Source organism: Eschrichtius robustus, chromosome 15 (genome assembly GCF_028021215.1).
Source record: "Eschrichtius robustus isolate mEscRob2 chromosome 15, mEscRob2.pri, whole genome shotgun sequence".
Classification (NCBI taxonomy): Eukaryota; Metazoa; Chordata; class Mammalia; order Artiodactyla; family Eschrichtiidae; genus Eschrichtius; species Eschrichtius robustus.
The window spans coordinates 15,312,877-15,329,336 of record NC_090838.1 but is presented as its reverse complement, the minus strand read 5'-3'; positions in this window follow the sequence as shown (position 1 = coordinate 15,329,336).

The following is a 16,460-nucleotide window of genomic DNA, read 5'->3' as shown; positions in this document are numbered from 1 at the left end:
TTGCCTTCTTAATTTGCAGCCAGTTTCTGCTTGAAATTGCGTTTTCTGCCTTGCTTGCCTCTTGGGTTTTGCTCTGGAGAGCAAGCACTGTGTTTTCACTTATAGAACAAAGATGCGCAGACCTGCTCTCAGGGAGGTTGCGGTCCAGGGGGAGACGGACGCCGAGAGAGTGGTGTCGGTGATAGAGCTCGGTGCGGGCTGGAGGGGGAGTCAGGGCACCTTGGTTCCCAGAGGTGGCACTTGATCTGAGTCTTGAAGGACAGATTCAAATCAGCCTCTCAGACAAGGGGGAGAAGGCATTCCAGGCAGAAGGCACAGCTTCAGCAGAAATAAGGACTCGAGGTGCTTCGTGCTGGATGTGGATTGAAAGCAGGTGTGAGAAGAGAGGGGGCTGGAATGTGGTGAGAAGGTGGCAGTGACCTCTCCGAGGGCTGCAGGAGAGGCTCAGAGCGGATGCAGGAAAGATTAGGAATTGCAGAGGGATGGGGGTTGGGTGGGGACGGAAGCCTGGGGACAGAGGAGGGCTGAGGTGGGGAGGGCTGGGGAGGAGGGGCTGGACTGGAGAGCTTGTTAAGAAGTAAAACTGGCAGGGCCTGCAAGGCGTGTCTCCACCTCGCCCGGGCGTCACCTTGCTCTTCCACTTTCACATGGAGCCCGAGAGAAAAGTCACCTGTGATGAGGTGGTCCTTGGAGCTGGCGGTCAAGGGTGGGGTCTAACAGGGGCAGAAGGGACAGTAGTCCCAGAGCTGGGCCTCGAGAAGGCTGGTCTCACCCCTCCTAGGTTAGACACTGCTGGTAGGCAGACCTCAAAACAGCATCTGGGAGAGAAGGCAGTTTTGAACAGGTGCAGGGAACTCCTGCACGGAGAGGCGCCCCGGGGCCACGCTCCCACCTCTCTCCCCATCAACCCCACCCACCCCCTGTCCCTGGAGCCTGGCAGAAGAGAAAGTCAGGCTGAGTTGACCTCGGGAGGAGGGGAGCTCCTGGTTCCTGGAGCTACAGGGGCTGGGGAGGCCCCAGCCCAGGGAGCCTAGAGGGGCTTGGGATTCTGCCAGCTCCGCCGGGCCGTGGGCACAGCCCTCGCCTCGCTTTCTGTCTTCCTCCCCCTCCCTAACAGCTGCACTCCCTCACCCCCAGTACTGATCCTTGAGCCATGCCAGCTTTGCACCCACTCATGGTGTGTAGGTGTGAGAGTGAGTGTGAGGGTGCCCCCAAATCAGGCCCTCGACTGTGCTACCCCAGTGCCTGCGCGACTTCACGGCTCGGCTCAAAGCTCCTCCAGGGAGAGGCCTTGCATCCTCTGTGCCCCTGCATCCTCTGTGCCCCTGCATCCTCTGTGCCCCCATAACTTCTGGGTCACTGCTCTCGGCACCTCTCGCCCCATTACCGCAGGTGTCCGTTTCCACACTGGCTTCCTGTTACCTCGGGTGCTTCTTGAGGGTAGATGCTTTATTATGAGCCCAGCATGAGGCGTGGCATGGGGGAGCTCGCTGCAGATATGGGAGCCTCTGCTTTTGGGTTTTCCTTGTGGACGCCTGGTGCTGCTGTCCTGTTCTGCAAGTCAGGTGGTTGTTAGAAGCTTACTAACGGTGCAAGACACTACCACACACCCCCCAGAGAGGCTGACGTTAAAATTGGACGATCGTTGAAGGGCCCGTGGAGCCACCGGGAAGCTCCTGTGCTGCTGGAAAATGTGCCAATTGTATGAGCACTTGGGAAACTAAAGCCAAACCTATGCCTATGCTATGCTCCAGGCAGAAGGAGAGCACGTGTCTGCGGAAAGGGGTGTGTGAAAAGGTCCACAGCAGCCTCACGCATCACAGACCAAACGTGGAAACAACCCAAGTCTCTACCAACAGGAGAACAGATAAATAAATTGTGCTACGGCCCTACAATGGAGTACTACTCAGCGATGAAAAAGAACCAACGACTGCTACGCATCCAACATAGATGACATCACAGGCTATATATTAAGCACAAGAAGCCAGACACAAAAGAGCCCAGACTGTGTGATTCCATTTATATAAAGTTCAGGAACAGGCAAAACTAATTGGTGATAGAAGCCTGTGGTACTTCTGCTGGGGGTGTGGTACTGACAAGGCGGGGGCACGAAGGACCCTTCTCTGAAAGGTTCCCTGGCTTGTTGTAGGTGGTGATTACAAGGGTGTATGCATCTATAAATAAATCATCAAACTATACACTTAAGATGCGTGTACTCTGTTTTATTCTGCAATAAGAAAGTTAAAGGGAGGGGAAAAACAGCTTATAAAAGGGCTTCTGAGATTCTAATTAGTTCCTTTAAACCCACTGTAGCTTTTTCAGCAAAAATGAGGGAGGCCCGCATGACCCACGTTTTCTTCAGGATCGCAGAGGATTCTAATTTATGGGCGGAGAGGCCCAGGACAAAAGCCTTCCAGGGCTGCTTCCCGACCAGGAGGGTGGGCACCGCCCAGAGGGCAGCCCTGATGACCCCCTCCTCCCCCAGCTGCAGCCAGACCCCGCTCTTCCTCTGGTTCCTGGAACCTGCCCGACCCAGCGGTGTTTCCAGCATTTAAGGCTGGGAGCTCAGCCGCTCCTCCACTCCAGGAAAATATTTGCTCAGGGACTTGGCACCCGTAGAGGAGGAAATAAAAGCCACCTTGGAGTCGAGCAGGCGGCCCTGCTGCGGTTGCTTTGTCTGCCCCTCCAGGTTGCCTCGCAGGCTCTCAGGCCCGCCGTCCGGGGCCAGGCCCAGGAATCCCACTCCACAGACGGGCCTGCTTCAGGGGTGGGCCTGGGGTGCCAGCTTCTCCTGCCTTCCTCATTCCGTTCAGGCAGTCATCTGTCAGTCTCGTCAGCAGACGGTTATGAAACCTACTATGTGCCTGGACACTGTCGGTGAACCAGGCCCTGCCCTTACCTCAAGGCTCTTGCAAGCTAGCGAGGCAGGCTGACCGGTGGGGAGGCCGTGACAGCCTAGGGGGAGCTGTGGAGTGATGGAGTTGGGGCCAGGGTAGGCAGGCAAGGCTGTCAGTCGGGGGAGGATGGGCGGGCACCTGGCGTCAGGCTGAGGGGTGAGGAAGCAAAGGTTAGGGGCGATCAGACGGAGTAGCATGGTCAGAGGCCCAGAAGTGAGAGAGAACGAGGGGCTTTGGGGTGTGGACGGGGGGGTGGGGTTGGCCGTGGCCGAGACCCAGGAGTCAGGAGACTGAAGGCGGAAGCTGCCCCTGGCGCCGTGGGACCTCCCAGCGTGAGTTCAGGAGCGTGGACTTTATCCCAGGGCAGTGAAAGTTTTTGTTTGTTTTGCAACATTTAAACACATTGATTTCGATTCTTTTTGATATAGCAAAGTGTAAAGAAGAAACCGAAATTGGCCTCAAATCCCCCACCGCCCCAGATCTTTCCTGATGACATTTTAAACATTAAAATACTCTGTGCACACGATTCGAAATCCAAGCAGAACAGAAGAGTACACCATATAAAGTTAAAGCCTCCTTCTCCCCACCTGTCTCTCTCTCCAAAGGCAATTTCACTTAACAGATTTTTGGTGCGTGCTTCCAGAAATTTTTTCCATGCATATACTTGTTAGGATAAGTCTACACTTTCGCAGAGCTACACCAAAGGGATGGTGCTATATGCCGAGACTGCAGCTCCCTTTTCTGACCTGGTTTCATTTCAGCACGTGCATTCGGTCCTACCCCATTGTTCTCTTTCTTGGGGGGGGGCTGAGCCGCATGGCTCGGCCTGCAGGATCTTAGTTCCCCGACCAGGGATCGAACCCATGCTCCCTGCATTGGGAGCGCGGAGTCCTAACCACTGGACCGCCAGGGAAGTCTCTACCCCATTGTTCTCAACATCTGAGGAGCATTTGCTTGTACGGATGCAGTAGATGAACCCTACCGACTCTTCCCCCTGGGTGGGCGTCTTATTTCCAGGCGTTTGCCATTATAAACCTTGCTGGAGGAAACCTTCCCTGACAGCCGTCAGAGTATCACGTGGTCCAGACACAGGCAACTGCTGGAAGGATATACCACAGGCACCTCTCTTGCAGTGGGTTCTGGATGGAAGGGGCCGTTCTTTATGATCATCTTCCAAAAGTTCCACCAGTTTGCCACACCTGTCACCACACCCAGCCTGTGTGGGAAAGGCCCTGAGACCACCCCCTCCCATGTCACCACACATATCATCAAATGGTTCCATTTTCTTTTCTCCACTGGGATGCGGGATGGAGGTGGTATCCCATGGTTGTTTTGATTTTCATTTATTTAACTATAAACGAAGTTAGGAATCTCTTCATATGTTTTTGCCATTTGCATTTTTTTTTCCCATAGGCGAACTGCTTCTTCATATTATTTGGCCCATTTTTCTAACGGGCCCCTTGTCTTTTCCTCATTGATTGGCACGGGTTTCTTGCGCGCTAATGATTTTGAGCGAGAGTGGCCTGTCAAGCTTTGGTCTTGAAAATATCCTTCTGGCTGTGATGTGAGGGGAATGGGGGACTGGTCTGCTGGGAGGCCTGTGCAGGGGTCCCTGTGAGAGGTGCCTGGCCTGGAGCAAGCGGGGGCCTTGAGGACGGGGGCTGTGAAAACATTCAGGAAGGAGCACCTACAGGACTCGCCAGGGGATTGATTTTTTGCACAATAGTCCAGGCACTCTTGGGTCAGTGAGAAAAAAACATCACCAGCTGCCCTCCCGAAACGTAGTAACACTGGATTCGTATTGATAAGACACAGTTGGGCCAGAGCGCCTGCCTGGTAGTTTATGCCACCCCCTGCTCATCTTCCCCGACTGTGTGGGGCACCAGAAGGGTGAGGTGACAAGGAGGACGGTTCCCAGGTTCCCACTTCATATATTATGGTCCCATAAACCATGGAAATGTCTCAGAAATTCCAGTGTTTCAGCACATAGATATCGATTGACCCACATTAGGCAGAAGTGATCCAGAGTCCCCCAAAAGGGAAATAGGGGTGCACTGGGCCTGAGCCTGTGTGTTGGGAGATGTAGGGGGAGGTACGGGCTGACGACACAGCTGAGGAGGGGCGGGAGTCCCACTCCCACCTCCGTGCAGAGCAGAGGGCCTGGCACACAGGAGGCACTTCAGAAATATCCACCAAGTGAAATTCGTTAATATTCAAATTTAGGTTAAGGTCAAAATGAATGGGAAAGGGACTGAAAAGGAAATGTAATTTTTTTCTGTTTTTAAAAAATTAAGTTCTGTTTTATGTACAGTAATTCATTCTTTTTTTAATTTAAAAAATCAAAATCCAGTATTTTTTGTTTTTTTAAATCGAAGTATAGTTGATTTACAATCAGTAATTCATTCTTATTGTTGTACAGTTCTTCTACAAACACATACAGTTGTGTAACTACACCACAATTATGATATAGAGCAGTGTCAGCACCCTTAAAACTCCCTCCCGTCCCTTTGTAGTCGAACCTCCCGCCCCACTCCCCAGACCCAGCAACCCCGGATCTGTTTGTGTCCTGGTAGTATTGTCTTTTCCAGGTGTCCTATAAATGGAATCATATAGCATGGAGCCTTCTGAGTCTGGCTTTTTTCATTTAGAAGACTCCATTTGAGCTTCATCCGAGCTCTTGCATCAGGATCTGCTCCTTTGTGTCGCTGAGTAGTGTTCCATGGTACCGATATGGCGACTTTATTTGTCATCACCCCAAACTAGAAAAACCCAAGTGCTCTTCAACGATAAGGATTTCCTTATTTCTAGGTTCATAAGTCAGAACACTTCCTTTGTCCAAGTACAAATCCTGATTTAGGATGCAGAAAGCATGGTGCCTATTGCCTGAGGGTGAGAAGTTAATTTCAAGACCCTGCAGAGGTTAACAGGCCCCTTGTGAAGAGGGGGACCAGGGCCGGAGGACGGGACACCTGCTCCAGGACTGTGGGACTGACTGCCCTACCTCCTTAGAGGCAGGCCCACCCCCAGACTGCACAGCATGTCTGGTGAGTCGGAAAAAGTTCCCCATTTGGGGCCCAGCTCATTTGGCGGATGGCGCCTTTATCCGTTAAGAGAAAGGCACTGTTCCCTCTAGGCCGGTAAGCTTCACAGCAGGACAACAGGATTTCAGCCCCGACTTGCTCCTTGACCCAGACAAAGCCCACGGGACAGCCCAGATTGGGACGTCCCACCCTCAAAGGCTGCGAAGTGCTGAGACTGCAGACCCAGGAGGCAAGCAAGCATGAGACCCTGTGTGAGCCTCAGAGCTGGCCTGTGTGGTGTCCCCCGCATTGCCTCAGGGCCCCAGTGGGCAGTCGGGATCCCAGAGACCTTGCCAGGGGAGCATCTTGACCTGTCAGGAGGCTAACCTGTCAGGACCCACATTGGCCTCCCCTTGGCACACCTGTTCCAGCAGCCCCAGATCTAAGGGCTTCCCCCGATGGGGGCTCTTGGCCCCCATGTTAGCCCCCAAAGTGAAGGTGGTGTGCGGGAGCAGGAGGTGTGGTCACCTCTTCAGAGCTCGTGGGGAAGGCAGGCTAGCATGGTGGTTAAGAAAAAGCCCAGAGCCAGTGGCCTGTGCTCAGACCCTGGTTGCTCCATCTGCCAATCACGTGACCGCCCTCACGGGGTGTCCTGAGGACTACTAGGTATCATACAGACAGCATTTGATCATTGCTTCCTCTCAGCAAGTGGCAGACTTTGGGGTTAAACCAGTGACAGCAGCACCTGCTGGCAAGGTGTCAGGAGCCCCAGGTGGACATTCTCTTGCTAGGGTCCTCTCCCTCTGCCCTGTTCCCCGGTGGGATGTGGCTGTAGGTGAGATGACCCCTCCCACCTCTCAGGATTCTGCCAGAGCAGGCTGACCAGACCCCATGAGGACCAGGTCCAGGGGCTTCAGTGATGCCACCCCAGCACCCGCCCTTCTGGGAGGCGTTCCTGCAGCCTGAGGGTCCACACAGGGCTCCAGGCGTCCCCAGTGCAGAAGCGGCCTGAGCCTCCCCGATGGGTCCAGCCTGGCGGCTCTGAGCCACGACAGAACCTGCGTGGGCTCGTCCAAGTTCCAGCTGATGGCTGCCTAGCCATAGTCCACAGAAGGAGGAAGAATTTTACCAACCACTTTTCTCTATACCACCAGGTTCTCAAGGCCACATAAAATATGTATCTGTTTTCTCTTCTTTAATTAAGACGTTTTGCCATATCAGTTGTGCTACCGCTCGAAACTACGAAAGAAGTCTTTCCTGGTGTGACAGACAAGCAGCTTTCAGGCCTGAGAATGCAGAAAAGAAGCAAAGCCTCCTTCCTTCCATCACAGGGACCTCGTTATGCTCTGTGCACCTAAGTGCCCACATAATCACTGTTTCCAAGGTGAGCTTAGCTGTCCCTGAGATGTGCTTTTCAGCTACAGTTCAGTGCGAGGCTGGCTACCCAAGGCTGATAGGACACCCCTCCCCAGACAGGGCTCCTTCCCCCGCTACAAGGTTTTCGGGGTGTTATCAATCATCAGCTCCTCACGTTCTCACAAACTCCTGGGGCCTCACAGTGGTGCAGGTATCGGTATTGTTCCCATTCTACAGATGAGGAAACAGAGGTCTGGAGAGGAGAAAAATTTGCTGAAGGTCACCCCTCCCCCCACTCAGTTCTGTGGCCCACGGTGGGGGGCAGAGGAGGGGGCCGGTGGGGAGCGGAGGGTCTCTCTGCCCAGACACGCCCGGTCCAGACCCAACGGTCAGCCCTTCTCCTCAGCCCTGTCTTTCCAGCCCCCTTCCTCACCGCACCCACAGACAGAGCAGGTTTCTCCGATGAGCCAGGAGCAGCTGCTCACCCTGCAGAGGGCAGCCTGGGAGCCTGGACCCGGTGCTCAGCCAGGGTCTGCCAGGACTATATGTGGGACCAAAGCCTGAACCTCCTTAGGCCTCATTTTCCTCGTCTGAAAGCTAGGAAAGCTGGTGCCTACCTTTAGGTTCAGGTTCAGAGACTTTGGAAGAGAGATTTTTTTTTTTGGCCACACCGCGAGGCTTGCGGGATCTTAGTTCCCTGGCCAGGGATCGAACCCGGGCCCCCTGCAGTAGAAGCGTGGAGTCTTAACGACTGGACCGCCAGGGAGTTCCCTGGAAGAGATTTTTTTAAAACTCCATGTCCTGACACATGCCAGTCAGCAGGATTGGCAACAATTACTAATAATAGCCCGACACACACCTACCCTCTAAATTCAGGGGCTCTGCAGTTTGATCCCGCTTTACTTGCTGCGTGACTCCCTTAGAACCTCGGTTTTCTCGTCCATGAAATGGGGCTAACAGCTCTTATCTCATAGGGTGGTGCGGGGATTAAATAAGATAATGTGAGTAAACCGCATCACAAAAACTGAATTTTGCTGTGGCACTTTGTAAGCACTCCATAAATAGTGGCCATTACTCTTATGTTGACGAGAACCCTGAGAGGCAGGCACGACTACCCGGTTTTACAGATGAGGAAACTGAGGTCCCAAGCCATGACTTCATACAGCTGCTGAGTGACCAAGCTGACACGTAAACCCAGGTCTTTTTCACTCGGAAGCACATGGCACTCCCTTGAACACTGCTGCTTCCTGTTTCATCCATTTTGGTCACACGGGACCACCTGGACAGGTACAGGAGGCTCTTCTAGGCGGGGGCTGCCCCAGCAAGCCCTGAGGCTATTTCCAGGCACAGGATAAGATGCTCCCCCACCCCCGAAATGCCTGGGTGCTGGTGCCAAAGTCAACAATGATAACCTGCCCTGCAGGACACCACGGTCACAAGGATACAAACAACAGCTCCCTTCTGCCCCAGCCCCTGCCAGCTCTGTGCCCCTGGGGGTGGGCTGGGGGTGACACCTGGCATATCTCAGATCCAGGAGCTGAGGGATGGCCCCCTCCCCCAATCCCTGTCCTGTAGCTCTCCTAGGAAGCTAGCCAAGAAGGTGGCGCTGGGATCTGCCGGGAAACATCCAAGATCTCGACTCAGGCCCCTGGGGCGGCTCTCCCCCTGGAGCCCTGAACGTGCAACTTCATGCATCTCACGCCCTCAACACAATCACTGAGGCTTTTCCTGGGTCAGAGCCTCTGCAGAGCCCACAGTTTCGTGATATGGACAGACCCGCATTATTGAACAATATAGATGTCCAAGGCAGTATCCTAGGGACACAGATGAAGGGCACCTAGTCCAGCCTGGGGAGTCTGAGAAACGGCCTGGAGGGGGAAACATCTGAGCAGGGTATTATTAAAGGAGCTGGCCAGGCCGAGCAGGAGAGGGGTGTTTGGGGCACGCGCTAGGTGCACTCAGGGACCCGCAGGTCCTATCTAGTGGGCGGTATCTGTAGGGGGGCAGGCGGGAAAGCAGTGGGAGATGAGGCAGGAGGGACAACAGGGGCCGGTAAAGGAGGGCTTGCACCCTAGGCCGGGGTAAAGCGAAGAGGTGTGAGGAGCCGGCTCCTCCGGGCTTGTGGGAGCTCGAGTTCAGTGACTTCACGTTGGTGGTTTGAAATTGGCCATGGTGGGCATTGGCAAGTGCTACAAATCAGAGTCAGTCGTTTAAAAAATACAAAAGGGCAGACTTTGGCGGATTTAAAAGTCAGGGCACAGGATGATTAACTTTGTTCCTCAGAAGGATGCTCTGTCTGGCGTGAAGGATGGGTGGAAAGCGACGCACTTGGAGACTGGAGCTTGGCCTTGGGTGACCTCCCGGCAAGGGAAAGGGGTAGGGAGGGAGTGGAGACGACTGGCCCATGGGTCACCTGACGCCGCTGTGTCGGCGCAGCCTGGGGGTGGGGAGGAGGCTCGGGTAACCCCTCAGCCTTTCTCAGCCCGAGCCTGAGAATCTGCAACAAAACCCTTAACGAGAAACACCTGGGCTCTGCCCCAGCCCAGGCTGTGAGCTGGGACCCGAGGGGATTAGGGGATTGGAAGTGAGGTGGTCCATGCATTCACTTGCTGGTTCATCAGCTCCTGGGGCCTGGGCCTGGGGGAGGAGAATGGGGTGCTGGGGGAAGAGGGGCAAAAGAAGTCACAGTGATGGGATCACTGCACACGGGCCCCCGGGGATCATCTGAGGCAAGGTGCTGATTGCGTGGGTGCTGATTCTATGGAAGCTTCTGGTCAAGGTCACAGCATGTCAGAGCCGCAACAGGCAGGGTCCTGGGTCTCCCACGACTTCCCCAGAGAGTCCTGCGTGGGGCTAAGGGGTTGATCGGTGAGAACGCAGGAAGGATGCAGGCTGAGCTTCACTCCCCCGTTCCCCCCCCCCACCCTCTCCCCCACTGCCCGGGATGCACGGGGCAGCGAGTGTCTGAGACCCCAAAGGGGAGACTGGCTGATCCCCAAGCCCACTGGGGCTTGGCCTGGCCTAGCCTGGCCTTCATATCTTAACTGCCCCATGGGCTTTGGTTCCTGGAGAACCAAGGTGGCCACTGGGGAGGCTGTGCCCCAGTCCTCCGCCCACCCTTCTCTTGAAGGAGGTGCTGACAGGGCAAGACTTGCCTTGGGTGGGAGGGCACTTCCAACTGGGCAGCATTTCTCTTGGCTTCTCGAGACCGTCCAGGCTTGGCGCAGAAGCAAGCACGGGGGCTCCTGGTCCCCGTGCCCACTGGCAGAGCTGAGGCTCCCAGTTGGAAGTGCCAGTGGTCAACAACCGGGTAGGTCAGAAATTGGAAAAAGGCTGTTCTGTCACTGGGGGATGCCAGCTTGTGAACTGAGTTCCCGCCGGTTATGCACCTTCAGAGCCCTCCTCCCCATCCATATTCTGCCCAGGGATGGGTGACTCCCAGACACCGTCTCAGGGCCTCAGGGGCACACAGATCACCTCGGTGTACATTAGAAACAGCAGCCCCTCTGGGGAGACCCAGCCCTCTGGGCACATGGTTTGGTGAGGAGACACGACCTTGATTGCAACTAGGAAGGAGGATACTTTCTTCAAGCAGACGCAGCCCTTCCGAGGTGACCAGCGGGCACACGGTGGCCCCAAGCACACGCTCCAGAGGCTGGAGAAGAGGCTCTGTGTGCATACACACAACTAGGGCTGCCATGCCCCCCCTGCCCTGCCCCCAACCATGGATCACCCCAGCCCTTGTCATAAACAGCCCTGGAAAGGATCGGAGGGACCTGAAGGGTGGGGAGGGGTGCCTTGAATGCAGAAAGCGTCACCCACTCTGCACCCCACTCGGACCACCCACCCCCTGCTGACAGTCCTGCTGCGGCCGCTTCCAGGAGAGGAAGGCCCGCGCTCCTTCTGGGCACCAGGTGGGGAGGGAGGCCCAGGCATCTGGAGATGAAAGGCACAGGACCAGCTGCAGCCCCGCCACCCCTCCAGGGCTTCCCTCCGGTGCCATGTGGTCCCATCTGGCCCCCACCCCACCTCCAGACAGGCGGCGTCGGGGGCGGAGCCACAGACCCTCCTGGGCAGAGGAACTGGTCTTGCCAGCTGGGCTCTGAGAGGTGGCTCCTTCAGCTCAGCCTGTGCAAGTTAAACACCCTTCCCAGCACGCGGGCCCTCTTCTGACGGTCCACCCTTTAGGGCAAATCCTCTGGGAAAAGAGGGGAAGGACACAGAGCTGCAAGCCGGCAGGCCCAGGGACCGGCCCTAGATCATGGGCACATTCTTCCCTCCGTGTGTGTGTTGGGGGACCCTCCGGTCTCCCCTCTGTAAAACCAGGTCAGAAAGTTACATAATGTGCAAGTGAGAGACAGAGCTGGGGTCAGAACCCACAGCTGCTGGTTTCAGAGCTTCCTCGCGTCACCACAGCGCCGCTCTGCCAGCCGGGGCGGACGGTGCCAGCTGGGACATGCCCCTAACGGGCTCCTTTAGGACATGGCCTGCTCCTGAGTGCTTCTTCTCAGATGTGGACTTCTGGAAGTCCCAGAGTTGTGAAGATTCTTAGGGTTCTTGCAGCCACACCTTGAAACGGAGGTTCAAAGAAGGGAAGTGATTTGCCAGGCAGAGGGGGGACCAAGACTCCCTGGGTCTCCTTGCTCCCAGCCCAGTTCTCTTTGCACTGCTCCGGGTGGGCTCTAGAAACCCATGCTGGTTAGGCTGCAGGTACATCGAGCCCATGTTGTGCCTGGGGGCCTCCTTCCAACGGGAGGAGCCGTCCCCCGGGAGAAGCAGAAGCGATGCGCCTCCCTCCGTGACTGTAGCTGTCACATGAGACCACCGTCTGCCTTTGCCTCCAGTTACTGACTCACAGACGGCACTTAGTTCCTCGAAGGGAGAGGAGCAGAGGCCAGTGACAGGAGGAAAGAAGTTGTTGAGAGCTCCCTGGGCGGTCAGTTGCTAAGACCAGGCCCCAGGTTTGTGCAGGCTGCAAGAAGCTGGGCTGCGGCCCGCATTCCTGGAGCAGGGCTGAGCCTGCAGGCAGGAATTCCGGTGGCTCTTACAGGCGGGCCAGCGCTGGCCTCGGAGAGTAGCGAGAGGGTGTAGACCAGAAGGGGCTGGAGCTGGGGAATCAGTCCATCAGAGTCCCCACTGAGCACCCAAAGAGGCCCAGCCTGGGCTCCCCTCTGGGATAGGTACCCTGCCCTTAGGGACCCCATGATCCTGCTGGGAAAACACACATCAGGGGGCCTGGCAAACTGTGAGCTGGACCCTAAGTCCTGCAGAAGTGCAGGAAGGAGGCAGAAGCCTGCTGAGGGTGGGGGAGGGGGGAGGGGGGAGGGGGTTGTCAAGGAGGGGTCCTCGGCCTGGCCTGCAAGGATGGGTAGGAATTCCCCATGGGAAACGTCTAGAGATATGAAAAAATCGGAAACTAAAGTCCAGGCTGGGGAAGTAAGTTGGCCTGGACCCCAGCCTCTCGGGTGGTGCTGGTGACGGCACTGGCTCTCCGGGAGCAGCCCCCTGCAGCAGCCACAGCAGTGGTCAGAGCAGGCCGCCCCCGAGGGGCATGATGTCTCGTGGAACTGTGATGACGTGGGCTCCAGTGAGTCAGGGGCCGCCCCCTGACCCCTGATTCCCAGCACTCCCTCCCTGCTCGAGGACCACTTCCTGTGCCGGTTAGTCAGCTCTGTGGGTGCCCCCAGGCGGGGAGCTCAGACAGCACAGTTAATAAGTGTGTCCCCCATCCGCCCAGCGCCTCCTCTTGGTGGGGGGGGGGAGGGGCTTCTCTTGGGCCTCCTGGACGCTCCCTTTGTCCTGTCCAGAGAGCTTCCCTCTCGCTGCTGCCTCTCCGCATAGCTCCCCTTGTGCCATGGGCGGCCACCTGGAGGAGGGGTCTTCAGGAGCTGGGTCCCCAAACCCACAGAGCCAGCCTCCCGGGGAGCAAGAGCCCAGGATGCACCGTGTGGCTTCTTCTCCCTCTCCTTCCTCCTTCTTCCCCCTCCTCCTCCTCCTCCCTCCTCCCCACCTCTCCCACCCAGTGTACTCCCCTGGCCTCTTCTTTTCCTTATTACTTTCTCAGCAGCTGCTCTGACTCTAAGGCCATCCGCACTCACAGGGAGGACTTCCAGGAGGGAGTGTTCACTCAGCTGGGTCCTTGAGCACAAGGACAATCTGTCTGTGACTTTAGAAACTTCTGGGAGTTTCTAGGAGCTTCCAGGGGAGGGCCGAGACTGTGAGGGGAAGCAGCTGGGCCCCTCATTCCCCACCCTCACTCTGACGGACAGATCCTCTTCCGGCACAAGTGGGAGTTGGGGGTTGAGCAATGGGAAGAAGGTAGGACTAGACTGAGGAGTTCTCAGGGTACGGGACAAAGAATTCTGTCCGTCTGGTGGGGTCCTCAGGTCCGGGGCTGCCTGGGGACGCAGCAGGATTTAGAACCCGGAGAGAGAGGGAAGGGGGTGAGGCTGTCGCTCGTCAGTGCCCCTACATCCTGAACACAGGAGCGCTCCTGACTCTCACATCAGCGTCCTGGCATCTCTGTCGCCAGGCAGCCCCTCCTCGGCTTTTCCCTGGAGCCCCTGGTGATCTTAGGATGGTTCCATGGTGCCTGTCCCCAGAGAGGCCCTTCTCCCTGTGCTGTGCTGTTGTGCAGATTGCTGTGGAACCCAGCCTGGGTGCCCAGCGCAGAGAGCCCGTGCTTTAGCCAGGTGCCCTGACGGTGGCTGGACGCTGGACTCGTGACAGTTACAATACCATGCCCCTCCTCCACCCTGCCAGGGAGACTGATGACTTCCTGAAAAGGGGTTAAATGGAAGGGGTTTGTGACATGGAACATCTGATGTGACCTGAGAACTTCCTGTTCAAATGACCCCTGGGGCTCCTGACCTCAGAAAGTGTCCCGTGCACAGTTAGAACGAGCCCCGAGAGTCACGCTTCTCTAAGCAGAGATGCTTACAGGCTGGGCCCGCCCTGGGCAGCGGAATCCAGGCTCCTCTATCCCCACAGGCTCATCTGAGCTGCTGCCACAGAGGCCTTGAGGCTCCGAAAGTCACCAGGGGAATCCCAGGAGGAAGAGGACGTCATCACATTCCATCCTCCACCCTCACAACTGGAACCCTAGAGTTACAGTTTAATTCCTTCATGCCCAATAAGGTGTAGGCTCACTAGCTGATCACCTAATGGGTCTTCTGGAAAGCCCGAGTCCTCAGCAGGTTCTGGGATGTCGGAGAAGAAACACCCAGACAGCAGTGCTCAGCCGACTAACACCCCCTACACTGTGCACTGACCAAAAGCGATTGCTGGGCTACACTAAGGAGAGGTCCCAGGCCTGATGGCAGAGCCGGGAAGGCTCTCTGGGAAAAAAGCCCTTCTGAGTTTTTCAAGGTTTCAAGGCATCACCTGGTGAGTCAGGGCAAGGGGCTGTTCCGTGGGCCCTGTCTTAGCCTCCCAAGGCTGAAGTACACCCAGCTGTTCCTGTGAGCTGTGTAGACCAGCAGTCAGTCAGACCTGGGTTGCCCATAGCATCAGCTGTCTGCTCACTGGGCTGCCTGTGAAGCAATGTGGCTGAATCAGGCCTTGACTAGACATTAAAGGACTGGGGCTCAAAGCTGTGGTGGCGGGGGCTTGAGGGCGCCTCTCAGGAGAAGGCGATGTGGTAATTCACCATGGGCAAAGGGAGAGAAACATTGTGCAAACTACCGCCCCCTCAGAGGCATTGAGTGTAAGATAAAGACTCTAGCTGCCTGGTGTTCGGTGGGTGAGAGCCAGCAGAGAAGCCTGGAAGCGGTCCCAGGGGAGGGTAAAGCATGAGTGTGGTCAGCACGATGGAGAGGCAAAACCAGAGTGTGTTTGATTTCCTGGGAGAAGGCAAACTGAACAGTGACTCAGTTGAGAAACATTCAATCAAGTGTTTGTTTTTGGAAGGACGATGTAATCAGAAGGCAGTCCAGCTATGAAGGGGATGAAACCCTGGAGAGGTCTAATAGAGTTATCCCCACGCCCCCTTCACCCCATGTAGTATTGTCCTAACACAAGGACCCACCCTGGAGGAAAGCCTGGACCTGACCGCCTGCCTCCTGCAAGCCACAAAAGATGAGTGGTTAAAGGGAAGATTTAAACCAAATATCCCCCAAATAGAGGTGCGTGGTGTTATGCATCCCTGGCTGGTGGGCAAAAGCATCTCCTGTCAGCTGGCTGCTCTGGCTTTATTTATCCCTCAGCCCCTCTGGGGATGGAGTCCCCTTAGACCTCTCCTGGAGACCCCAGCATCCTCCCATCACTCCTCCCAGCTAAGTTCGCGCATCTGAGAGCCTTTTCCCTGCCTCAGAAAGAGAAGGAAAAGTCCAGCAAATATTTATTCACGGACTGTTCTCCAGGGCTCCCAGGTCATTCCCAGTGTGGTGGCTCATCTGGGAGAACTGAGTGGGTCATGGCTAAAGGTCGGGAAGAGAATCAGGGCTGCAGGAAGGCGGGGTACACCAGCGCATTTAGCCACCTGGATATCCTTCAGGCACCACCACAAACTCATCGTTTCCATTCCAAATCCCTGACTCTCTCCCTGGGGATCCTCTCGCAGCATCTCCGTCCTCCCAGCTACCCCCACCAGCAAGGTCACTCATCCTGGAGCTTCTTCCCGCTCCCTCAAGTTCCTCCTTCGGCCTGTTCAGCTTCGAAATATGCCTCCGTTCCAGCTCTTCCTTCCTCTCACCAGCACTGTCCCATTTTGCTGCTTCATCTTCCTTTGTCAAAATCGCAGCAACGGTCTCCTAACTGGTGTCTCTCTCCAGTCTCACTCTCCTTGAATCAATCAGCCAAGTTGCACTCAGGATAAATTGAGAAGAGTTGGCAAAGATGTGGGCAAGGGTAGTGAGACCCCTAGAACTGGTGAGGTAAGTCAGGCCTCCGGCTGTGGCTTTCCCTAAGGGAGGCAGCCGGCTTGCAGACACCCCGCAGGGAGGGGTTGGGGAGTTAACCTCACTCTCCTCTCTCTCCCACTTCCTGCTGGGCTCCCCATCGTCTGAGCCCATCAGGCAGTAGGAGAGCAGAGGAGCCCATGACTCTGTCCACACAGGTTGGTCTTCCCAGCACAGGGCAGTGGGGAGGAGGGTGGAGAAGGGTTCTGGAGGGCAAACCGGTGTTCACACAGATGCCCAACCGTTCTCCACGTAGCCACCAGGGCAGTGCCGCCAAAACACATACCTGA